Consider the following 27,091-nt stretch of genomic DNA (forward strand, 5'->3'; position numbering starts at 1 on the left):
ACGCATATACAGAGACTGAAAATTAAGCCTGCTCATGAGTTCTACACATCATGTGTTTACCACTACCAATCTAGCTACTATTGCTGCTGCATTTTTTTTTAAACCAAAGACCAGCTCATCACATAAAAATACAACTTTTCCCTTTCATTTCTGTGCTCTGTCCCTTTGCTACTAAAGCAAAGGGCTAGACTACTAGGGTTTCCAATAATGTTCCAGAGTTGCTGCTGTATCATGGTAAAGATCAAACACTACAAGATCTGACTTCAGATATACAAGTTCAAAAAGCTACTTTGATCCCTTTCCCCAGCAAAAGTCAGGCTAATCCACAAGAGACTAGTAAATAAACCCAAATGTCAATTCATTTATTTATAACGGTGGCACAACCTTTCTAATAACTGAATACCAGGGTTTTCAGAGAACCTCATCTAGAGATACTTTTCTCATGTCAAAATCAGATTGCTTAGTGCGTCTTGAAACAGATCTGAAAAATCTGAAGAAACAAACGCAATGTAGCTGAGCACAAGATTATTAATTATTCCTTCTCTACCTTTAATAAAGCACCTTTACTGAGAAATAGAACTATGTTTCTCTTGCTTTCAAAAATGCTAAACAAATTTATCAGAATGTGTTTCTTAAAAACAAGCTTCAGTATCCAAAAACAACAATTTACTCCCTGGTATATTTCTCGCCAGTCTTTTCTCCTAAGCATATTTTAAAACACCGTTCAACTTCTACTATTTATACTTTTTGTATTTTGTTTTTCTCAGTAAATATTTTAAGAATTTTTTCTTATGTTCTTCAAACATCTAACTTACCATGATATTCTTTTTTTTAAGTGATTATATATTATATCCGCTTATTAGCTTTTGTGGGACATTTAAATTGCCTCCACCTATTTGATTCTGTGAGGGAATTCAGTATTTCAAATGACATTTAGAAATTTTTGAGCCACAGACTTTTCCTAAGGACTTTTTCCTTGGCACAGTTTCTCAAAAATACAAGCACCAGGTTAAATGTTATGGACATCTTTATGGTTTTTGAAAAATACTGACTTACTTTTCAAGACTGTTAAGAATTTATACTCCCGAGAATGTGCACCCTTGGCAGTTTAAATCTTAATAATTAGTGAATAAAAAAGTCAATGCTTTCTAGTTTGATGTAGGTGCTGAGACATCTTTGGCCTTGCCTTTAGGCATTCCTGCAGTCTTGAACCAGGAAACCTGCCTAATTAGGCTGCCTAATTTGCAGTGATGTCACTCCTACCAACTCTCACTTAGTTTTATGGCCAATAGAGCCACCTCAACCAGTCACCCAGTGAGCAGCAGTTGCAGCTTCACCTAATAGCATGATCTCTCAATGGCTGCTGTAATGGACCAGTCAAAAGGCCAGCAGGGAGAAGGGGCCCTTCCAAAAGGAAGACCATCTTAAATTTAGAAGTTCTAAATCTATCCTTGGGTTCATGTTGAACAAATAGCAGAAGGCCACATATTATTATGCTTTTTTTTTTTTTTTTTGGTCTTTTTCGTTTTTATCGGTACCAGGGATCGAACTCACGACTGCCTGCTTTCAAGGCAGGCGCTTATGCCGCTGAGCTAAATCCCCAGCCCCTATTATGCTTGTTTTGAAAAGAATTGGCACCACTGAGTTACAATCACTGTTACTACCAGGTGGATTTCATAAGAAACTATCAAAAACTTGCTACCTTACTTGCTAGAGAATGGTGTGCAGTACTGGGTAACATACCCTTAGCACTGTAATGCAAAGTTCTGGTGGGAAATTTGTTTTAGAACTTAATATTATATACAATGTTTGTTTCTTTCTAATGTTACATAATTTAAAATATTCCAATAAAACTTGACTAAAAATAATAGAAGACTACGGAAGTAGTTCAGAGAAAAGGCCCTGCGTTCAAGCCTCAGACCTGTCAAAATAAAAAATTTTTAAAGTTAAAAAAAAATTATGTAATTTGGTCACACTTTTCAACTTGTTGATTTCTAAAGCCAACTCAAAAAAGTTTTATCTCTGAATGAGAGCAAAACATGGACATGAAATACCTCACACATATATCCAAAGTTTCTGACAATAACATAACACAGTGTCATGTTTTGAAAGAGATGAAAAGATTAAAGCACTTGACATTGTTCTCTAAGAGAACAAAATGAATCAATGATAAGCCATGGCATCTGTATTAGAGTCAGCATTCCAACAGCAGACTTCTAGCCAATTATTTTTATTATATAGCAAACCCCACATACTTTAGACCAAACTGTTAATGATATTCCTGAAATATGGATGTTTCATACATATTTCACCAGCAAGACCATATCATTACTACTTATTAAAAAAATTAGTAAGATTCTCTGGACAAAGGAAAGGTGATAGATGAAATATACTAATTGTTACTTTTAGGTAACTTTTAATAATAACCTATAAGTATCCTAGAAACTAGATAAAAATTTATCAGGCTCTCTGTTTTAACACTTTATTAAATTTTGTTTCAGTATACTCCGGAAAATCCTTTCATGTAAAAACTTTTTCAAAAATGATGAACCTTACCCAATTGTCACTGGAAATAACACAAAATTTAATGCTTGACAGTAGAATGATCAACAATCAAAGGTTTTCTCTTAAGTAAACCAAGAAACACACTCTATTGGCAATGTTCTTCTTTCAAGTTCCACCAAACCACATGAGTAGGAAGGGATATCTGAAGCTTAGTTAAGTTTACTATGAGCTTGTGAAAGAAGGCATGCCTGGAAAGATTTACTTCAAAAAGCAAGGAACTGTAAGGGTTACTTACACATAGTGCATTCTAGCTGAGAAAATCTTGGCTGTTACAGCTGTAAAGGACCCAAGTCAAATTCAACCCATGCTAAACGTGGGGTCTAGAAAAAAATACAATGAACTGTCTATATAGGTTGTCTAGACATAACACTTTTATAATAATGTATAAACTTGGGCAGTGACCTTCTGAGGAGCCCTAGTTATTAGTCTCTATTTGGCTAGAATAGAATTAATGTATTTGCAACAAAGTTTGGCACCAGTATGATAACAGATTAACATTTGAAGTATATAAAGAATACAAATCGTTTTTATCTTTTAAAAATAGACTAATGAAAATACATAAAATTGATATAAAAATGGACATAAGTAATAAGCATATGGAGTTATATTCAATTCTATAGTCAGCAAAAAAGCAAACAAACAAGAATACTTCCTACAGAATTAACTCAATACATTTTTTTGGGGGGGGGCCATAAACCCATGACCTTGTACTTGCCAGGCAGGTGCTGTGCCAGGGAAGCATCAAATGATATTGCTGGCCTGATTAACTTAATAATAAAAAGGAATTTTAATATGTAAAATGTTGACATTATGTTAAGCTACTATATTTACAATTTTCAAATAGGCACAGTCCTTTGGCAATTCAACCTGACAATATTATGTGAATATTCACAAACTTTGAGTTAGTAATTATGTATGAACATGCATGTTAAAGATGTAAATCAAAGGTCACTCAATCAACAGAGATGCTAAAAACATAAACCTAGATAAAAAAAAAAAGATGAACAGAGATATTGGCTAAAAAATTACTGAGGCCAGGTGTGGTAGAGCACACCTATAATCTCAGCACTAGGGAGGGTGAAGCAGGATTGCTGTGAGTTTGAGGCCAGTCAGGGCTACAAAATGAGTTCAAGGCCAGCCTGAACCACATAGTGAAACCCTGTTTCAAAAAGACCAAAAAAAAAAAAAGATAATACTTTCAAAACGAGAAAAACCTAAAAGTTCCCCATTAAACATAACAAGATGACACGTGTAAATAATGAGATATGCTGCAGTAATCAAGTTATCAATGACACAAGAAGAGCCTGAAACATCTTATCACACCAAAAACCAAAAGAAATTATTAAAAACAACCAAAGTTTTTTCAAAAGGACTCAGAAAACAATTTGGAAATGTTCTGACTGCCCAGGATGGGCCAATTCAAGCATCAAAAAGAACTATTATACACTGAAGTACATCAAATGTATTAGAATCCATGCAAAAACCTCACTGTCCCTTTGATGTGCTCTGAGCTTTGCTGTTCAAGGACAGGATGTGTGTGTGCACATGTGTGCGTGTAGGCATGTGTATGTGTTGTGTGTGGAGGAGTGTGGCATCAGTCAGTGTTAGGGTCTGCCTGAGTCAGGAAATGTACATTCTTGATTCTGTTTGAGGAGAAAGGTGTATAAGGACCCATGAAAACACTGCTTTGTTTTGTTTTAAATTGCAGAATAATGTTAACTGTCTTCAGAACCAGATTCCCTTCCCCTCAAAATTAAAAGTTTTTTTTTCTTTTGGGCTTAAATATTGCTAGTTGAAGCTCGTTTGACAGTCATAGATGTCAGACTGATGAGAAGTGTTGCTAACAGATTTAAAACTAAACTCAAATTTTTAAAGAATAAAATGTATTCTACCTAGGAAAAAACTCACTAACTTTCATTGGTAGTTTTAAAATTATTTTTGAGACAAGGTCTCACTATGTAGTCTAGGCTGGCTCTGAATTCTCTACATATTCCAGGTTGGCCTAGAACTTGGGATCTTTCTGCCTCAGCCTCCCAAGTATTGGGATTTAGTTGTGTGCCACCATGCCCAATTTTTTGGGTCTTCTTTAGAGGATTCCAAGAAACCAATACATTTTTAAAAATTTTTGTTTATGGTCACACCATCTTGAATGTGCCTGAACTCATCTGATCTCAGAAGCTAGGCAGAGTTGGGCCTGGGTAATACTTGGATGGGACACAGTAAATGATCATTGTTAAAGAAAAAAAGAAGAAAAAAGAAAAAAATATATATATAGTCAAAAGAAATAAGGGAAGGGTAATAACTGACTGAGGTGGGAGTGAGACTCATTTCCCACTGTCTTTTTTCATCTTTTGAATTTCATACCATGTAAATGAATCACCTACTGAAAAAATAAGCTCACTGAGGTATCACTATAAAGACTAACAAACTGGAAAAAGGACTGAATTTTTTAAAAAAACGAAGAGATCAGATGATAACAAAGTAGACAATGCAAAGCATATATATTAGATCTAGAAGAAAACACAAAAAATAAAATTCTTGACTGAAATTGCAGAATTTGGAGTCAGTTTTCCTTTTTATTAAAATGAATTTCATTGCTATTTGTCTAATAAATAATGTTACGTGACATTTCACAGGAAAACAGTATTTTCTCTCGTTCTGTAATTCATGCTTGTAGGAAAACCTGCCTATTTGAACCCTGAGCCCACAATCAATGCACTGAGCACCATTTATGGGTAACTTGACTCTACAGGTAAGAGATCCAAGAAGGAGAAAAACAAAGGGTCGGCCGAGGGCTGCTCCCACAGTAAATGTGAAAAGCACAGGACTCTGCCGACTCTTTCCCCTTTCCGGCACTGAGGCGGGGTGAGGTGGGGTGGTTCACTGAGTAGGAGGCCAGCAGAACACGGAAAGAGCCTGTCGACAGCACATAAAAGACACACACTGAAAACACTGCTTGCAGGAGGAGTGAAGCTTGTCAAAGTATTGCAGAGGCTGGGAAAGTGAAAAGAAGAGAAAGAGCAATTATAATCTGAACCTAACAATTCCTCTGCTAATTTTAACTAGAGAGGTGGAATATATCTGCAGTTGAAAATGATAGGCAAATGAGTGTTCAGGTACAAAAAGACCCAACCCACACAGAACTGTAAATGGTCACTGTAAAAAAAATTTGCACATCAATCACCTGCTATTATTCTGGTAATATTTCAATGTGATTCCTCCAAAATAAATAAATGGCAACAGGGAGAAATAAGAAAGTCCTAAGGTCAGGGCAAACGCTTTACTTCTTGTTATCAGAGAAATCAAAATCAGAGTACAGTCATTAATGTCAAACTTAGAAATGTCACTTAGAATTATTTAGCTATAAATAATAAAAATCAAATATTAACTTATGTTTACTTTTTAAGAATTGAAATGGAGGAAAACCCTGGAGTGGTGAGCAGCAAAGAAATAGCTTCTGTGAAATGTGGGGTCCAGACACTGGAATACAGCAACATGAAGAAAAGAAACAGGAGAAAAACGGGTCCCTGGGACCCAGCAATGACTTGAAGTGAAAACTGAAGCCATGAGGACAGTGAAGACAGAGACAGCAATGGAGAAAGAGGTGGCAGGTGGCAACTTCTCCAAGCCTAGACCACTGTGTGGGCAGGGCAGCTTGAACCTGCAGACACACGGCAACTACTGGTGACCCCAAAGGCCTCTGTGGAAAAACACAACAGTGGAACGAGCAGCGGAGGCAGTAAGACTGCAGTGCTGATGAGTTAACAGGGTTCAGATGCCACCCAGAAGAGGGTGACTAACTCGGAGAGGGAGCAACAGAGCTTGGGACTCAGAGCAGATGCAGGCTGGCTCCATCTAGCCACTCCAAATGTCAGGGTAAGACAGACCAGAGTGGAAGAAGGCAGTAGGTCAAGGAGCCAAGCTCAAGCCAGCAGGAGGTGTGGAGGCTGAACAAATTGGGTTCCAGCCTCACAGCCAAAAACCAGCCTGAACTTTAGTGGAACTAAAGGTGCAGACTTGCTGGGACTACCTAGCACAGATCAATATTCTGTCTGCCCACCCTGTCTACCAGTGACAGCAGACACACCCTGAAACGGACACTTTTAGAAATTTTTCTTTTTTTGTTCTTATTTTTATATGACTATAAACACTGTTTTTAGTTTTGTTGTTTTGTTCTTGGTTTTATTCCTTCCCTTTCCTTCCTATCTTCTTTCCTAGTTTCCCAAAGTTTACATAATCTTTGTTCGTCCTCCAGTTTTGCTTCTAATCTTGTCCTTTTTCTACGTGTCTATTTTCCCCGAACCCCTCTGAAATTTTCTTCACTGAAAGTAAATGTGCCACACTGGGGCATCTTCACTGTGTGCAATTTTCTAGTTTGTTTTAGAAACTGTTATATAACCACAAATTTAGCTCTTACTGTTAAAGGTGGCAAATTAATAGTTACTACTGTTCATCACTTCTAGGCTGTGTTGACATTACTGCTATTGCTGATTGTAAAACTTTAGCCAAGATAACAAAATTTTTCTAATCATTTGTTTTTCCTGGTATTCCAAGACTGAGATTGTCATCAACAATACCATAGGATAAGGCCAAAGAACTAGGGGCTAACCAAACATGTAGCATCTATATCTGGAAGACACCTCTGAGAAGTAGTCATTTCCTAAGGTCTCTAAACACTAGCAATAAAATTACTTAGCATAACAATTTATAAGCATCACTCCAGAAATTAAACTTTAAAAAAATAGAAAATGAGAAGACACAAAAGCAAGATGCAACTGAAGGCTTCCAGCTGGCCAAAGATGAACCTGGAATACAGCAACTAGGTGGCCGTGAGGTGGAACAATCCAAAGCCACCCACCTGGACTCTCTGAAGTGGTTAACAGTGGAAGCAACAAAGCAGGTGAATGAGACTCTAGAAAAAATCAAATCAGAAATAATTTCTCAGGTAACTACAGAGACAGTGATCATAATGAACGACACGGTTAGTGTGACTTTAGAGCAGATACAGATTCAAAAAAACAAAGATATGCTCGCTTCAGCAGCACATATACTAAAAAACTGGAATGATACAGAGAAGATTGGCATGGTCCCTATGCAAGGATGACATGCAAATCTGCAAAATGCTCCATACTTTGGTGAGAAACTAAAAGTATAAATAAGGACCAAAATGTATAATAAGTATTTTGAAATAAGAACAAAATGTTAAAATGGGGAGGGTAAAATGGAAAGGGGGAGGAAGAAAGCAAAGAGGGAAAAAGTAAAAAAAAAAAGTGAAAAAGAAAAATAGCAACAAGCTTTTGTAAATGGGGAGGAGGAGGTGTTGAAAGGAAGGAGGGGAACTGGAAAAAAAAACAAGTTGTATCATGCACAGGTACAAATTTTCTATGATAAAAAAACGATCTATCTATCTATATATATATAATGTATCAATAAAATCTGATTTAAAAAAGAGAAGATCTTAAAAAGATGAGGGAAACTATGAATGCCCAACATAAGAAACAAATGGAAGCCATGAAACAGATACAAATGGAAATTCAGGAGATAAAAATTCCATCAAAAGTATATAATATGAGGACAGAATATCAAATATAGGAGGGAGGATTGAGTCAGTGATCATGAAGAGGAAGATTTCTTAAAAATAGCAAGGGACCATTATAAATCAATCCAACAGCTAGTAGATGATATAAAGGAGAGTAATTTAAGATTGACTGGAGTCAATGAAAAAGCAAGAGATAGCACAAATGACATTAAAACTGTTCACAGGAAGTAAGGGCAGAAAACTTCCCAAGCAGGGAAAAAGAATTTGACACAGTAAGCCATCTAGGATTCCAAATAGCCATGATAAAAAAAAAAAATCTACACCAAGGCATAAAATAGTCAAGATTCTAGAAATTCAACACAAGAACAGAATATTAAAAGCTGTTAGAGAAAAGAAACCACCTCTAAAGGAAAGCCCATCAGAATTACAGGCAACTTCTTAACAAAAACTGTCAAATCAAAGAGAGCTTGCAGTGAAGCCTTTGAAGTCTTAACCTCCAACCCAGACTGATGTACCTCACAAAACTATCTTTCAAAACTGATGGAGCAATAGAATACTTTTTTTTTTATTATTGGTACTGGGGATCGAACTCATGACCACCTGCTTGCAAGACAGGTGCTTATGCCGCTGAGCTAAATTCCCTGTCTCACAATAGGATACTTCTATGACAAAGAACATCTGAGGAAATTCATGATTATCAAAGCAGCACTCCAAAATGTTCTGAAGGACTACAATTTTATGGACCCCAAAAGAGTGAATCTATCAGGCAAGGCAAGCAATTAAACAAAGGAGAAAAATGGGGAACCAACAACAGGAAAATAATGTAAGGATAAATCAATACATATCAGTTATAAACAACAATGCTGATGGTCTCAATTCATCAACCAAAAGAAACAACTGGCAGAATAGATCAATAAGCAAGATACAATAATATGCTGGATACTAGAAACACAATGAACTCAAAACGAAATTCACAGAGTGAAAGTTGAAGGTTAGAAAACAAGGTACCATGTGACAGGAACCCAGAAAAAAAAAAAACAAAAAACAGGTAGTTATTCTGTTTGCAGACAAAGTAGATTTTAAACCAAGACTGATTTAAGGGAGAACAATCATAAATATATACACATGAAACAGCAGCATACCCTGTTATGTAATGGAGAACCTCACTATCCTGCTGTCACAAATAGATCAACTAACACAAAAAATCAAAGAAATATTAGAACTGAACAAAAAACTCTTGAAAAAATAGACTTAGTAGATATCAATAGAGTATTCCATCAAACATCATCAGAATACATATTCTTCTCAGTTGCACGTGGAATGTTCTCCAAAGTAGACCACATATTGGCTTATGGAACATGCTTAAGTAAACACAAAGGAACTGAAACTATCCCATGTGTATCATCAGACCATAGTGCAATTAAATTGTAAATCAATGGCAAAAGAAATCATAAGAACTTCATAAACACATGGAAATTAAACAACATACTTCTGAATAATCAATGGGTCACAGATGAAATTGGACAGTTTCTACAATTACACAATAATTCCAACAGAACACACAATTACGTGCAATTGAGACAAAGAAAATACAAAGAATCAATGAATCAGAGTTGGTTCTTATACGATTAAATAAAACTGATAACCCCTCACCCAAACTTAAGGGAAAAAAATCAAAGAAAAGACTCGAACTCATGTAATTAAGAATGCAAAGGGTGAAATTACAACAAATCCTGCAGAAATCCAGAAGACGAACAATACTTATTTAGAGAATTTGTATTCTCATTTGGGCTTTTTTTTTTTTTTTTTTTTTTTTTGGTTCTGAGGATTGAACTCACAACCTTGCACTTACCAAGTGCTTATGTTCCCTGTGATAAATCCTTGCCCAAGAACTTGCATTCTAATAGGAAGAAAAACAATGGTATTTCTAGATACAAGTGAATTACCAAAACTGAATCAAGAAGATATAAAAAGGGCTGGGGGATTTAGCTCAGTGGCCAAGTGTAAGGTTGTGAGTTTGATCCCTGGTACCGGGGGGAGGGGGGAAGAAAGCAAACAGATATAAAAATTCTAATTAACCTGTGTCTTGGTTACTTTTTACTTGTTGCTGAGACAAAATACCTGAAGCCCAAAGTTGGGAAAGGAAAGGTTTATTTCTTACAGTTTTTGGAGGTTTCAGTCCACACTTAGTTGGCTCCAAGACAGGCAGGCGTGGCTGGGCTGCAGTTCATGGCGGCCACCAAACAGCAAGCCAGAACCAGCAAAGAGCCAGACCCACCTTCTTCCTGCCATTACATCACATCCTGGCTCCACCCCTATGTAGGTGGAGCACTGACACCATTAATCTCAGCACTAGACAATGAACCAATCACAAATGCACAATGAAAACTCATGAGGCCTGGGGGACACAGACATAAAACATGACAACCTGTATCAGCCAAAAACCCTGAAGATGTTATTAAAAATCTATGAACAAGGAAAAGCCAATCTATTCTGCCAGATTCTCTGCTAAATTCTACAAGAAATTTAAGACTGAATGATGCTACTTCTCAAACTCTTTAATGAAATTGAAAAGGGAGCAATACTTCCAAATTTATTCCTAGAAACAATCATCACTCTCATACCAAAAGCAGAGAAAGGTTCAACCACAAAAAAAGAACTACATCTCTCTAATGAACATAGATGCAAAAAGTCTTCAGCAAGACATGGCAAACAGAATGTAGCAAACCATTAAGATTATACACCATGACCAAGAAGAATACATCCCAGAAATGTCAAGACGGTCAAACACATACAAATCAATGAATGCAATATACCCTATAAACACAGCCAAGAACAAAAACCTATACGATCATCTCAATAAGATGTAGAAAAAGCATTTGACAAAGTCCAATATGCATTCATGACAAAAACCCTACAGAAAATTGGAATAGATGGTCTTTATTTCAATCTGATAAAGCTACCTATGACAAACCAACAACCAACATTATAATTAATGGAAAAACTGAAAATTTTTCTCTCTAAAATCAGGAACAAGACAAGGACGTCCACTGTTACTACTCTTATTCAGTATAGTTCTGGACACATTAGCCAGAGCAATTAGATAAGAAGAGATATAAAAATAACAAGGATAAACCAGACATGGTGATGTACCCCTATAATCCCAGCACTGGGGAGGCTGAGGCAGGAGAATCATTGTGAGTTCAAGACCAGCCTAATCAAAGTGAGCTCAAGGCCAGCCTAAACTGCACAGACCAGTCTCAAATAGACAAAAACAAACAAATAATCAAAAAACTCACAATAACATCCAAACGAACGAAAGACAGACAGACCTAGGAATCAATCTAATAAAGGAAGTAGAAGACCTATATGTTGAAAACTAAAATACAATAAAAAAAAAAAAAAGAACAAAGAGGATAGATATCAGAAAATGGAAAGATAGTCCTTGTTCTTAGGAAGAATCAATATAGTGAAAATCACTGTATTCTCATAATTGTTAGGGAGATTTAATGAAAGCCCAACCAAAATACTACTAGCATATCTCACAGAATTAGAAAAAACAATTCTAAAATTAATTTGGAACCAGAAGAGACCTAAAATAGCACAGCAATTCTGGGCAACAAAGGCAAGGCAGGGAATATTACAATCCCTGACTTGAAATTATACTATAAAGCCACTGTAATCACAACTGCACAGTACTGGCAAAAAACAAAAAAAACCAGGCTTGGTAATTAGTGGAATGGATCAGAAAATGCAGAAACAACTCCAAACATACTTGGCCACCTTATCTTTGACAAGGCAGCCAAACATTTTCATGGGAAGAAAGCCTCTTTACTAAATGGCGCTGGAAAAACTGGCTTTCCATATGATAAAGATTAAAATTAGACCTGTATCTTCCACTATGCATTAAACTAAAATCAAAATGGATCAAAGGTCTATATATTAAAACAGACCAGTAAATCTGCTAAAAGATAGAATAAACAAAATTCTTGAAGACATTGTTGTAGGCAAAAACTTTATGAACAAAACCTGGATTGCACACGAACTATCAAAAAGAATCAACAACTGGGATCTTATTGAAAAGCTTCTGCACAGTAAAAGAAAACACCAACAGAGTGAACAAAGAGTCCAGTGTGGGAAAAAAAGCTTGCCAGCTGTTCCTCAGACAAAGGACTAATACCTAGCATATATAAAGAGCTCAAAAAAAAAGTGGACACCCCAAATTGAAAGACCCAACCCAAATGTGGGCATCTGAAACAGACATTTCTCAGATGAAGACACTTCTCACTTCTCAGTGAAACAGACACTTCTCAGATGAAGTATAAATAAGGACTAAATGTATAACAGATATTGAGTAATAGGAAGATGGCAAATAAATACATGAAAAAATGTTCAACATCACTAGTCATTCAAGAGATGCAAATTAAAACAATGCTGTAACTCCATTTCACTCCAGAAAGAATGGCTATTATCAAGAAATTCACTAATAACAAATGCTAAAGGGGCTGCGGGGGGAAAAGGAACCCTTCTCCACTGCTGGGAATGTAGACTGGAACAGCCATTGTGGAAGTCAGTGTGGAGATTCCTCAAAAAACTAGGACTAAAGAATTAAAAACATCACACTGCAGCAATATATGCACACTCAAGTTTACAGCAGCACAGTTGAGAATAGTCAAATCTTGGAAACGGCCCAAATGTCCATCAGCTGATGAAGAGATAAAGATGTGGTTTTCTTTTTAATACAATGGAGTATACTCCACCATTAAGAAAGATAAGCTTGAGACATTTGATCTGTACCTTGAGACCATAAGTCTTAAGTGACCATGAGTCTTAAGTGAAATAAATTGGATACATATGTTTAAATACTACATAGGTTCTCCGGTGTCAGAAACTAAAAGTATAAATAAGGACCAAAATGTATAACCAATATTGAAAAACAGGAAGAAAATGAGAAGGGGAACAAGGGTGAGGCAAGAAAGAATGGAAGGGAGAAGGGATTAAAAAGAACAGGAGAAAAAATAAAAAGCTTTTGTAAATAAGCAAGCAAAGAGGAGTTGAAAGGCAGGGAAGCAGAAATCAAGATAGATCACGTGCAGGTACAAACTCTTTAAGATGAATGTGATTATTATGTATACCTCAAATATATCGTAAGATTTTAAAAGATGCAAAAAAGTTTAAATGGAGTAACTTAAAGTTTTTCAAATCTATCAAGAGATATCTCAGCTAATCGTCACAAATAATTCCAAAATATATTTCTGAAAATATATCATGAAAACAATTATTTGCCAGTAATGTAATCAACTGTTATTTTTACCTTTATGTCCTTCGATTATTAGCTGATTTTTCTCACAATGTATTTGATATTTTTGTTTTAGAAATAAAATATTTTAATTAAAAAAATCACAACTTGATTTAGTAGCTACTATATTGCAAATTCTGTTGAAAATCAAAAGGGATACAATTTCCACCAAAACAATATGCAACTATTTTTGAGACTTAATACACAATCATTTTAGAAAAAAAAAAAAAGCTCATGATATAAATCTAAAATGAAAGTAACTTTTGGAAGACTATTTATTCAAGTACTTCTCTACTAATAAGGACTTTTCTGACAGGAAAATGAGATCATGTTCAAAATCCATACTGTGACTGAGACCATATATGTTGCCTAAGAATAAACTGATCTATGTTTCTGCTTCTTAATTTCAACTTTAAAAGTAAAGCAAATCATATTCACATCATGTACTACTTACTGGGTTGCTATATTCTACTGCCAAGTGGATGGGCTCAAGGATCGCTTTGTTGATTCAGCACTGTAGTAACATCTATACCTTTTGTGGCAGACAACTATAATTGCTCACCCACTGTGCAACACACTCTTTCCTTCACTAATGGAATACTGACCTTTTTGGGGGATAGCAATGTACCCCACTAAAACAATAGAACTCCCCATAGCTCAAGAAAGCCACGTGGTATAATTCTTATCATTGAAAAAGTAAGCTAAGTTTTCAGAAACCTTTGCTTGCGCAATGAATTTTTGCTTGTAATGTGAACACAACATCAACTAGCTTTTCACAAATCATGTAACCATGAAACCACAAGCACAAAGAAGTCACATACTAAGGATAGAAGACCAAGAAGACAGACTTCCTTTTACCTAGGAAAATTAAATTCCAGTCAGACACGGTGGCCCATACCTACAATCCCAGAACTCAGGGAGGCTAAGACAGGAAGACTGCAAATCTGAGTTCAGTCTGGGCAACTTAAAAGATTTAGAGATCTCAAGCTAAAAAATAAAAAAAAATGTTTTAAAAGGCTAGGGATGTATTTCAGTGCAAAGGTCCTGGGTTTAGTCCCCAGTACTGCAAAATGGAAAAAAAAAGAAAAAGAAGTCCCTATTTGGTAAAAGCCACAGCAGCTGGAACTCTAGCTTGTATAGTCAAATGCAATCCTCCTTACCTTTTTATAGTTGGCAAGATGAACCCAAAATCTGAAGGGAATTTGAGTGGACTTAAAAGGTCAAACAAACTACACTAAAGTTCAGAATTAACTAACTCTTTTAATAAGAAGCTATTTCAATTATTTGTTTCAGTAACAAAAACTAACAACATCATTAAGAAAGATGGTGAAAATCTGGTATAATAATTTCTCCTCATGAACAATTTTCTGAAACATAAAATGAGTTCATATCTTTAAAAAAACATTAGTATTTTATGTCCAAAAATTTTAAAAATTTGCTTCCTTTTGAATTTTGACATGTGGTATTCATGAGCATCATTCAAAACATCTTTCTGGAGCCAAGAATGCAGTAACTCAATGCCTGGTCAAGATCTACCAGATATAAATGCAACAGTTAGTGAGAAAGTATTTGGTATAAATAGTTGGTTGCCCATTAATAAGTAATTTTCCTTTCAAAGTATTGGAACTGTGATTATTCTGTCCCCATATAATTTATTTTAAGGAAAAACTTTCCACCCATAAGTACTATATTGTAGCCATCTAAACAAACCAGTCACAGCCTCAAATGAAAATGTGGTATGAAAGGAGATAAAATTACAGAGAACTGGGAAATGTGTACTCTACTGGATTTTTCACAGTACCTATTTACTGAGGAAAGTCCTTTGCATTAAATTTCTGAAATTCAATAAATATTTATGGACTGAATTTGTGACTGAACCTTAAGAGTCCAGGTGCCAGACAAGGTTCCTCAAGTGCTTTCTAGTGAAAGTTGTTTAGCAGCAAGCCCTTTTCAGGTGAAATTTCAGAGTAAAAAGGTGACACTTCAGGTGAGTCACTGCGATGATCCCAGCCCAGGTGCAGAGTCATCAGCTCACTTTGCTCCTACCATATACCTGTGTATTCCTAAAGGAACTGCCAAGATGGCTAGAAATTAGGTACTAGGTGGGATCTGTTGGCCCAGCAGTATTTTAGATTATGCAGAAATAAAGGAAAAAAAATTGGAATATCCTGCTGCTCAAACTACAATGACACTAGAAGCTAAAATTTCCTATGCATCAATTTGGTGCTACATTCATATCATCTAATGTCCTTGTCAGTGTCCTCTGAGGTAGGTGTTACCACACAAGAGAGGGTAAGGAACTCACACTAAACAACACAATGAGAAATGCTCAGACCAGGATCAAACCGAGGCAGTTTAGCTTCAGACTCCATGTTCTTACTGAGCTATACTACTTTCAAAGTTCTTACTGAGCTATACTACTTTCCTGAGAAAAGAAACAGGAAAAATAAGCCCATGATAATGGTAAAATATGCTTACAAAATGTTTGAAACTCTTCCCTTCAAGAGGTAGACCTAATTTTCCTTCCTCGAAGTGTGGTGTGCACCTAGACCCTGCGTCTAAAAAAGAAAAAGCAAAGTAAAACTATGTGATTTTAGAGTAGATCACAATAGATACCATGGCCATAATAGGCACTGTGGCTTTCTCCTGCCCTCAACATGAGACAGACCAGCTGCTGTGTCACAGGGGACATTCCAGCAGCCCCATGTAGAGAGGCCCAACGAGTAAGAAAGCAAGGCTTCCTGCCAACAGCCACCCTCCACTTCCAGCCCAATACCCAGAAGGCTATGACTTAGACCACATGCTGACATCAACTGCTTAAGACACTGAACCAGGACTGCCCAACTAAGCTGCTTCTCAATTGACTCAGACACCATGATACAGGACATCAACAATTGTTTTAAAATTTTTTTCTGACATAATTTGCAATGCATGAATACAAAGCTGTTACTACGGAAAAGAGAAACTGCTACAGAACCTTCCATCAGAAGTGTATTTCTAATATTGAATAACATTTGGGGAAGCCATCAATTGTGTAATTAATGGTTTAGTTAATCTGCTCATGCCTTGGAACCAATTACCATTCTGATCATGGCAGAACTGTTGGGCGCAGGCGCTCAACATACCATACCCCACCCGGAACTAAGGACCACGCCAGCTTCCGCAATGCGCTACGTCCCTCTTTAAATTAGCCAACCCGTGCGCACTTCGTGCTCACTCCGAACTCTGTGGCAACTCCTGATTGGCCACAGCTGGATATGGTAGCCGGAGCCTGCATCCCATTCCCGCCCTGCTTCCTTGTGGCAGCCTGTGATTGGTCACGGCCAAATATATAAACCAGAGCCCGCGTGAATAAACGAGCAGTTAACTGTCGTCCACAAGAGCGTCTCCTGTCTCCTGTTTCATTGGGGAGCTGCGCCGGTCACAGAACAACTTATGGAACAACATATTCCTGTGTCCCTTCAGAAGCACAATGAATTAAATGGATTTTTAAAATTCTACCGCACCTATTTTTCAAAAATTAAACAAGGGCTGAAGATGTACTTCAGTGATAAAGTGTAAACTCACACATAACAGGCTCTGGGAGGTACCAAAAAAGTATACAAAGGTTGATAAATTACTCCTACCTTGAACTGTCACATTCACTTTTTCTCTTTTTTTCTATCTTTTTTTATGTCAATCGGGAGCAATATATTCTACTTCCAAAAATCTGTAAGAACAAGCTATTTGATTCTCAACAATCTACTCCAGGTGCTAATCTGACATTATTTACAGACTCTTGATTCCTTTCGAAGCAGCTGTCATTAATAGAACAACTTAGGAATTCAAAACACTTTATTCAACTCAACTGCCGCCTGGAATTATTAGTCATGCTTCTCCAGGCTACAACTGTGATAAAAGCTAAAGATGAACTATGTCTCAAAAGGGCTGTGCTGAAGAGCCACCACAAAACCAGCGGGATTAACTGCTGTACACTGACTGACTCTCCTTTAAGGCCCTTGTTTTTTTTTTTTTTTTTTTTTTGGTGCTGGGGATTGAACTCACGACCTCATGCTTGCCAGACAGGTACTTACGCTGCTGAGCTAAATCGCTTGCCCAAAGCTCTTGTTCGTAATAGTTTAGGTCTCTCTTATCATGCTTGAGGTTATCTGGGGTGTTTTCTGCCCCTAAAGTTGTAACTATGGTCTTTGTTGTACACCAAGCGGTTATTTGACAATACAAGTGTGCTCAAAAGACAGGCACTGGCTTACTTTTCAGTGTAGGAGATGAGGAGGAAACTGCAAATCGGTTTCTATCCGAGAAGCACCTGATAATTTGCCTTCGCGTTCTGCCCCATCCCAAGGCTTAGAAATGAGTGCCTTCCAGCTGTCCCATTAGAACTCAAGTTCCCTAAAGAGAGAGCAAGTGGCACGGCAGACGGAGGCCTGGGAAGAGAAGGCTGAGGAGCGCCCGAAACGAAGCAGAATCAATGAGAAAGCAAGCGGAAAATAAGAATGGAGGCAAGCAAAAAGTGAAGACAAGGTGCACGGAAGAACAGATGATAGATGTTAGTGTAGACATCAGGACGAACAGGACTTCAAAGACAGGATAAGAAGGAGTGGCAGAAAAATAATGTTCTCCAAAGGAAAAGCAGAGTGAGAGAGGCACATGGGGACAGCGATAAAGGCCGCTCGAACTTTCTTTGGGAACTAGGGAGAAAACAAGAGAGAGCAAGTCTGAAGACAAGTGACGAGTGAAGTTCTGGACACGCTGAGTATGGCGTCTGCAGAGTGACCAGCCAGCGAGGTCTGTGTGCACAGCTGCGACAAAAACTTAGAAAGGTGTGGCCCAGAAGTGGGTACATGGGAGCCACCAAGGAGGAACAGTGCGGGCACACAACCAGACCGTGTACAGAAGAAAAGGTTAAGAGCCAAAGCCCAAGAGCACCAACACTTGAGGGACGCGGTGAAAAAGAATGGCAGGACGGGGACAGGTACCCGAGACGCAGGCAACAGCTGGGTGAGAGGCTGGTGGGGGCCTCGCCCCGAGGGGCACAAAGGAAGTGCTGTCCACAGAGACGCAGGTCCCATAAAGGTAAGCCAGTGTATGGGGAAGATACAGTGAGCTCGTTCACAATAGGAGAGCACGGTGATCTCCCTTCTGTGCTCCGTTCGGCAAACGTTTGTCCCACTGTTCCGCTGTGGCCGATGCCTGTCTCCTGGGTTCTTGGGCTCACAGTCAGTCTGAATGTGGCATCCTCTGTCTCGGTCAGTGTGGCATCTGCCTCCAGCACAAACTCAACAGATGCTTCCAGGTTTTCTGGAGGGCCACTAGGAGGTGCATATGGGTAAAAGCCTCAAAATGAGGTTACCTGTGGCCTACTTCTAGGAACTCACCCACAGGGACTAATGACATCTATGTAAAGAGATGGCTATAGATACACTTACAATTATACACTTTAAAAGGACCTACAGGTGCTGAGAGTATAGCTCAGCAGTAGAATGACTGTCCAGTATACTTGAGGCTCTGGACTTAATTACCAGCATTGCATTCAAACAAACAACATCAAAAACTAAAATCACCTATAATGTAGAAACTCTGGAATTTGATTGTACCAGAAACAAAACAAAAACAAAATCAGGTGTGGTGGTAAATATCTGTAATTCCAATACTTGGGAGGCTGAGGGAGAATTATGAGTTAAGGCCAGCCTGCACTACATAGTGAGTTCAATGCCAGCATGAACTATACGATGAGGCCTCACCTCAAAAATAAAAACAAAACAAAACCAAAAGGAAACGAACTCTTACATACTTAACAAATAGAGCACTGGTTTAAAAATTGCAATGCATGTATACCACTGACTATTGTAAATCTCAAAAGCCACACAGATCAGCAGTAAGAGAGCTCTACAAAACTTACAGTATCAGCACAATGAAGACTCAAACTATTACAAGCTCAAATTATCTGTAAAAAACAAATATACCCCGTATTTCAGTACCTCTATCTCCCAAGTTTCCCTTGTAAGCCTCTACAGAAACAGAATGTGGGAAAGTGGCACGGAAGAGAGAAGCCAAGGAGAGGGCCTAATCATTCCTGAAGACGGCATTTACTCTAAGTACCCAAATGTTGCTCCTCCAGTGCACCACAGATCTGAAAAAATGAATGGCAATTTGGGAAAAATGGATAAAAAGGGAGGAGATGGGGCCCTCAAGTGACTGGATGCTGAGGGATAGAAGAAGGGGGAAATTCAGAATCCTGAAACAAAGAGCTCAAACATCCAGGATTACATGCACACACACACACTTATATACACGTCTCTGCACTCCTCAGAGCCATCCACAGAGAAGACTACATTTATAATTACACAAACTATTATCAGAAAGAAACAGAAAAAGATGATCAAACCATTACAACTCATGAACAGACCCTAAAAAAAAAGTCCACAAGGGAACCTAACTTTATATGCCATATTGTATTCAATATCCTTAAATAGGCATTTGTTTTACAGTGCTGAGGACTGAACCCAGGGCCCACACACTGAAATACACCTTCAGCCTCTTTTTAAATGGCTCTCACTAATTGTGCAGGCTGGGCTCAAACTTGTGATTTTTCTGCTTCTGTCTTTCAGAGTGCTAAGATTACAGGCATTCACCACTGTGCCCAGGTAAAAGAATACTTTTAATTGAAGTTTAAAAACTGAGAACAGAAAGAGCAAAAAAGCAGGCAAAAATGAAGTAAAATTGACTATGAAAGCTATAAAATGTCTTATTTATGAATTCAGAGAACCCCAGGCCTATCAACTCTCCTTGGGAATTTACTGAGAGATATCCTGCCATGGACCACCAACACCCTGTATAGTCCTAGTAGGATGTCCTAAAACCAACGTGCTGATTGCTCTTCCCAGGGAGCCCCTAGAGCTGCATCTTTAGGAAGCATCCTTACAGAATCAGGAAGCACCTTCTCCCAAATAAAGTGCTTCCACTAACTCCACATCAGTAGATCCCTCAAGTTTTGCGTCCTCTTGTAACACAAACCACTGTATGTATAGATATTCACAGAAACCCACTTATGTCATCCTCATAGGCTGAGGGGACTTGAAAAACTAACACAAATGAACAGGAGTTGTATCTGCTGCTTTTGTCGTGAATAATACAGTTCGGTCTCTGATCCAAGTCCTGTGTCTTCTGCCTCCATTCTTAAAGGAGTAGCCAACTCACTTACTAGCTCGTAAGTAGGGTAAGATCTCTGACTCTTCAGAGCTGACACTTACTACATAAGCTTCATACAACCAAAAGCTGATGGGGAATTTCGGCAAAAGAATGGACAGTGAACACTTAATGTAGTCTCTTAATAAGTGTGGACCTAAGGCTAAAAGGTTGGCACAGGGGGAAAACATATATATATATATGTTTATATGTTCGGAAAAGAAAGAAATAATGCAAGTAAAGGATGGGAAAAGGAAAAAAGGTAGAATAAACTCACTTGTTGTATACACAATAGATGGCAGAAAATGGCTTTAAAATTGTTAAACTATACAATGAAAGACTAAGAAAGAGCACTAAGGTCATTTAAAAGCATATAAATATAAACATAACCACTAGGAAAACAAAATAAAAGATCTTTTAAATACCTAAAAGAATAAATAAGAAAACATATCAGGTAGATAAATATAGCAAATGTAGAAATTGTAACAATGTAGCAATGTAAAACCAAACATGTCTATTGTATCAATAACTATGAGCGGACTTAATTCACTTTTTAGGACAGATTTTTAAAATGGATCACAAAACAGGTCCCTACTCTATGCTAATACAAAAGTGGGTCAAAGGGGACACAAAACAATACACAAAGGTATATCAGGCAAATAGAGGCAACATGAAGCCTGGATTATGGTCCTAATATCAAAGTAGCATACAAGGCAAAAAAGCATTATAACTGACAAAGAAAACATTGTTTTAATGCCAAAAGGGACACTTTACAAACATCTGTGTTCCAAATTAACATAACACCAACTTCTGTTAAATCCAATACTTTAGAAAATTAGAAATCTATTAAAAATTGGGGACTTAGGGGCTGGGGATTTAAGCTCAACAGAATAAGCACCTGCCTTGTAAAGCATGAGGTCATGAGTTTGATCCCCCGTACAAAAAACAAGGCTCGGGGGTGGGGGTGGGACCTTTTAAGATTATTATTGTCAGCGTTAGGCAAGTCCAAGAGATGAAAAATAAGGATACAGAAGATCTTTGTTTAAAACAAAGAATATCAATATTGAATTTTATACTTTGATAAGAATTAAGTAGGAAATGTGTATTTCTTCAAAACTGGCTGGGTAGAAAAACTGAGCAAGGAAGCTTTACCTTATTGAATAAAGAACATAATGAAAGTTGTAACTAATGCAATAAGACAAAGAAAAGAAATAAAAGGCATGCAGACTATAAAGGAAGCAAGTTCCTTAGGAACACACATACAGTCCTGGAGCTATAAGCAAGTATAGAAAGATTCTAGGATACAAGATCAATATGTAGACGTCTACTGACTTCTACATTAGCAATAAGCAACTGGAACGTGAAAGTAAAAATATATATACCATTTATAATAACACCCAAGAAAACACTTAGGCATAAATCTAAAAAGTAGGTACATGATTTGTATGTGGAAAACTATAAAACAATGACAAAAGAAATCAAAGAAAGTGTAGCTCAGGGGCTGGGGATTTAGCTAAGCGGCATAAGCACCTTGCCTTTTGAAAACAGGCAGTCATGAGTTCGATCCCTGGTACCGACAAAAACGAAAAAAACCCCAAAAAACGAAAGTCTAGCTCAGAGTAGAGGAAGAGCAAATTTAAGGCCAACATGGGCAACTTAGTGACACCCTGTTGTTCCCCCCCACCAAAAAAAAATAAATAAAAAAGGGCCAGGAAAGTAGTTCAGAACTCTCTGGGTTCAATTCTCTGAATTCCCAGTATAGGAAAAAAAAAAAAAAAAAGATATTCTATGTCTGTGGAATAAAAGACTAAATATCAGTAAGATACCATCTTTCCATTTAATCTACAGATTCAACATAATTTGAACCAAAGTTCCATGAAAGTATTTTATAGAAATTTTAAAGTTTATGTAGAAAAATAAAGGCGCTATAAAATATTGGGGAGAGGGGGCAGGCTGGAAGAATTACACTATCCCCTGGTTTCAAAACTTACTTTGACACTACTAATTTGACAGTTTAGAAACAAATCTGTATGAACTACCCCTGACAAAGGCAATTAAACAGGGACAGGATAGTCTTTCCACAAATGGTGCTGCAACAAGTGGATGTTCACAGGTAAAGCCTACCGACAGAGCTGCTCACCAAAATGAATTCAAAATGAATCACAGACCTATCTGTAAAATACGAAACACAGGGGAAAACAATTATGTAATCCTGGGTTTGGTAATAAGGTTTTAGATGCAATACCAAATGCATGGCCCATGAAAGAAAAAGTTTATGTTATACTTTATTAAAATTAGAAACTTGTGCTCTATGAAAAACACTATTAAGAGAATATGAAGACAAGCCACGGACTAGGAGAAAATACTTGCTAAACACATATGCGATAAAAGATTTGTAACCAAGACACAGAAATAATTCTTAAAACTCAATTTGAAAAACGAAACAAAACAAACTGGACAGTGCATGTCTGCATTTCCTGCACTCAGGAGACAGAAGCAGGAAAACTGCTTGCGCCTGACAGTCTGGGGCCAGCCCGGACGACACAAACTGTGCCTGTCTCTGCCTCTCCTTCAGAAAAGACAAATGACCTGAATAGACAATTCATCAAAAAGATAGCCAGACAGCAGATGAACATATGGAAAGATATGCCGTGTCACTTGTCATGCTGGAAATGAAAATTAAAACATATCTCTTGCTCCATTTTTTAATAAGTTATTTAACCATTCAACTCCTACTACAGAATTGCAAATCACATTTTGACTTGGACTGCAATGGAATTTAGTCATGTTGGTCACTGGATGGTGTTTCTAATTTCCTTGGTCTAATCTGGCTTTTGAAGCTAAGAATGTAAGCGCAAGATTTATCAACCTCATACTACCACAAACTATCTCAGCAGAAGACTTGTGAAATACAACATTCTTTCTCATAAAGCAAATTAAGTTCACTTTTAATTTTAAGTATACTTTATAATTAAGAAATATTTACAAAATAATCTCCTTCAGGGCAGTGTTAGAAAATTCTAGATTTTCATCACTTCAAATATTAATGATCAAGTAGAGAAACAGTGATAGAAAAAAATCTGTATTTCTTTTCTCTTCACTTACTCCTCGGTTTCAGCTATTGATTTATTGCTATCTATTCTCATCAAAGGCTTCCAAAAATCTTGTAACTTGATGGGGAAGTCTTCTTACTAATACAAGGGTGCCATCTAGTGAAAGACAACGTTAAACACGTATTACAGAAAGTTGTATTTCTTAATCAATTCTGCTTTGTGACATGACTTTCAATATGTATCAAGCAATATTCATAAACATGTAGCATACATTCCTTTTCAAGGACTTTCAGGGCATCTGGTGCTAGGGAATGCTAAAGATGATCAAGAATCTAATGTAACACCCTAGTGTGCAGGCCCGGCAGACTTGTCACATAATTAGAAATGTTCCCAGTACAGCTTGCCTGAGCTTGAACTTTCATGGACAGGACAGTGGGCTAATATTTTCTTACTGACAGGATGTTTAAAATATCTTAAAAACACATTTCCAATTACATGAGGCCCTGCTTGGCCCTGCAAGGATGCCAGAGGGATAATTCCCTGGGCTCTCTTCGCGGCTATCTCTTCTAACTGCGACTGGCACAGACACTCTCAAGAGCAGTCCTTGGGTACCACTTACTGAGTGCTTGGTATGAGCCAGGCACTGACTGTGAGGCTGAGAAGTCTTTACCCTGCCTGTGCAGGCTCTCCGGGGCCCTACTGCGCATGATCTGCTTCTCTCTTCCTCCCCTTCATCTCAGGACATTCACACAGAGCTGGAACAACCAACGGAGCTGGATGTTCCTGGCAAAGAAAACTGTACATACAAAATGACAGAGGTGTGAAAAGGCAGTTTATTCAGAGAACAAGGGCTAAAGCCTTGTGAATCAGAAGCACAAGACGCAGGTGCCAACATTACCCTTTTCTCTTCTTCCTTTTTGGGAGAAGAAAGCGGGAAAAAATTCTGATCAAGAAGCAACAGAATAAAATACAGCCTAGGCAGAGAGGCTAAGCCAGGCTGGTCAGAAGGCTTTCACTGATCTGAAAAAGGTCAAGGTTTGAATATAGTCAGTATGGTCTTAGTACAGAGCTTTTGGATCAGGATGTTGGAAAACTACTCACTCGAATAAACAACAAAGGCAGAATTGCAAAGGGGAAGGCTGGCTTTGGCAACCTCCCACCCAGTTTTACAAATCAAAACAAAACTTTCAGTTATGCAACTGACAGTGTAAGTTCCAACATGAAGGTTTGCCAAATGCCTGAAGTCACGTCTTACCAAAAGTATCTTCATCTCCAGGCCCTCCACCTGTAACTTCCGCCCTACTCAAAGGGGCCAGGCTGACAGAGTCAGCTGCAGAACACCCCCAGATGCCAAACGCCTCCTCCTCATTCTCATCTTGAACACAACACAGAAAAATGAGAATACTGTTTTTAACAAAATATATTCTGTGAATAGAGAAATGGCACCTCTTCTCTGCAGTCTTATGATATGTTTATGTCCCAAGGTGGGTTCTGGTGACTTCTTGGGTATATTTTTTTTGAAGGCCATAAAAAGATGTACATAAGATGTACATAAGAAGATGTACTCAGAAGTAAAAGTGGGCCCTCTAAGTGAGGTGGTTTTTTATTTTTCAAAATTTTCATTTCTGAAAGGAAAACACAGGAAACATGAAGCACTACAAATCTTAGGTCAAGCACTGCAACTGTGGCACTTGAGAAATCTGATCCCTTCATTAGCAATGGTGCACAAATAACCTATTCTGTAAAAGCACACCTTTGCAAGGACAAAAAGTTTAGCTTCTCACAGAGATGAGCTCCTCATCTAGGAGTTAGGTTTCGTGTTTCCAGAGGCCATTTTTAGCAAACAGCACCGTCAAGACCATAAACAGAGTGTAACTCCAACCTATACTAAGACTAAATGACTCTAAAGTGCACCAATGAAGCATTTATAATTTAAGAAAAGTAAGAGTATGAAAGAGTTACATTTATATAAGGTTAGAGTCACATTTACATTAAAACTGAACATTATATTAAACAATAAAACAATACTCTATGACATTCTAGATTGTTTTAGTTAAGAAAACCATCTACTAGTTTACTGGGCAAATTCCAACACAGCTGTTTCAGACACTGTGCTGTTTTTGTGCACTAACATCTTACGAGGTAGGTGTTACCCTCCTTCTGCTGAGAAACAGAGGTGCACAAAAGTTGTGAATTCATGGAAGTCACACAGCTAATAAGCAGCCCAAAACTAAGGCACATACTTTTAATTAGTTTACATGAAATTAAAGTATCTCAAGGTTCTAAAATAAATTCCTAAAAAACTAACTTGTACAGAAAATTTTTCGAATGCAACATGAAAATAAATTAAGGATGTGCGTGGTGGTGCATGCCTGTAGTCCAGCACTTGGGAGCTGAGGCAGGAGGATCATCACAAGCTTGAGGTCAGCCTGAACGACACAGCAAGACCTTGTCTCAAAATAAAGAAAGAGGGGTTGGGGATTTAACTCAGTGGTAGAATGCTTGTCTAGCAAGTGGGAGGCTCTGGGTTTGGTCCTTTGCACCAAAATATTAAAAAGCTGAAAAAAGAGAAAGATTTTAAGGTGAAGTATTGCTTTTAGGCTACTGTTAGAAACAGCCTATTAATTATTTTATCATTAATTCTTTTAGTGAACTAAAATTGTTTTTCAAACAGGTTTTACAAATGCACCACAATTTGGTGAGCTTAATCATCAAATGTTCACTGAGGTCCCACTAGCACACTGGGGCACAGGGATCATTAATGAACAGTTCTTGCTTTCAAAATATTCCACAGTATTAGAAGGAGCACAAGTACCATGACATACCATATGTAACACAACGTGGGCAGTATTACAAGAGAATCAGTGTGGGAGCTTAGAGACAGGCGATGAACCACCAGCAGTCCCTTATCTAACCAGCAGGTGGCAGGAAGTTTACAGTAGAGGAATAGTAGAATTGGCCAGCTGGCCAAGCGCTCTGCCCTTTCCAAGCAGAGAGCAAAGCCAGGGTACAGATGCAGAGAAGAGAAGCAGTGTAGCAGAAGGTACCCGGTCAGTCCACTAGTAGAGGCTGCTGCTGGAGTGGAAGCAGAGGATTGAGGCAAGGAAGGGGGGAGAAGAATGCAGGGTCCAAGAAGAACGTTACACTAGTGAAAGGTTTTACACAGGCAAGTGACAGGTTTACAATGTCCTTTAACCACAAGCCCTGAGGGACAGTGTAAAGCAAAGACCTGGAGCCTTATGACGTGACTGTAGGCTTCCTGGGTGTGTGAACTTAAGACAAGATATGAAATACAATGTAAACTGACAAAAATACACATTTATGGTGTACAACATGTTTTAAGATACGTATACACTACAGAAATGCTAAACCAAGTTTATGAATATACACACTCTCACATATTTATTTGTGGTGAGAACAAATATAAAACCTTCTAAACCTCAGTATGGT

The 27,091-nt window shown here is 37.8% G+C and overlaps 1 protein-coding gene and 1 non-coding gene across 2 annotated transcripts in view; one reads left to right on the top strand and one right to left on the bottom strand.

Annotated features, from left to right (window-relative positions):
* Hacd2 (3-hydroxyacyl-CoA dehydratase 2) overlaps positions 1-27,091 on the bottom strand; it is a 91,274-nt gene that overhangs the window by 37,192 nt on the left and 26,991 nt on the right. The window lies entirely within an intron of this gene.
* On the top strand, positions 7,592-7,700 carry LOC111755299 (U6 spliceosomal RNA). The gene has a single exon (XR_002789869.1). It is a non-coding gene; the product is annotated as a U6 spliceosomal RNA (small nuclear RNA).

This window comes from Cavia porcellus, unplaced genomic scaffold (genome assembly GCF_034190915.1).
Source record: "Cavia porcellus strain 051 isolate PalLab524CR breed Dunkin Hartley unplaced genomic scaffold, mCavPor4.1 scaffold_15, whole genome shotgun sequence".
Classification (NCBI taxonomy): Eukaryota; Metazoa; Chordata; class Mammalia; order Rodentia; family Caviidae; genus Cavia; species Cavia porcellus.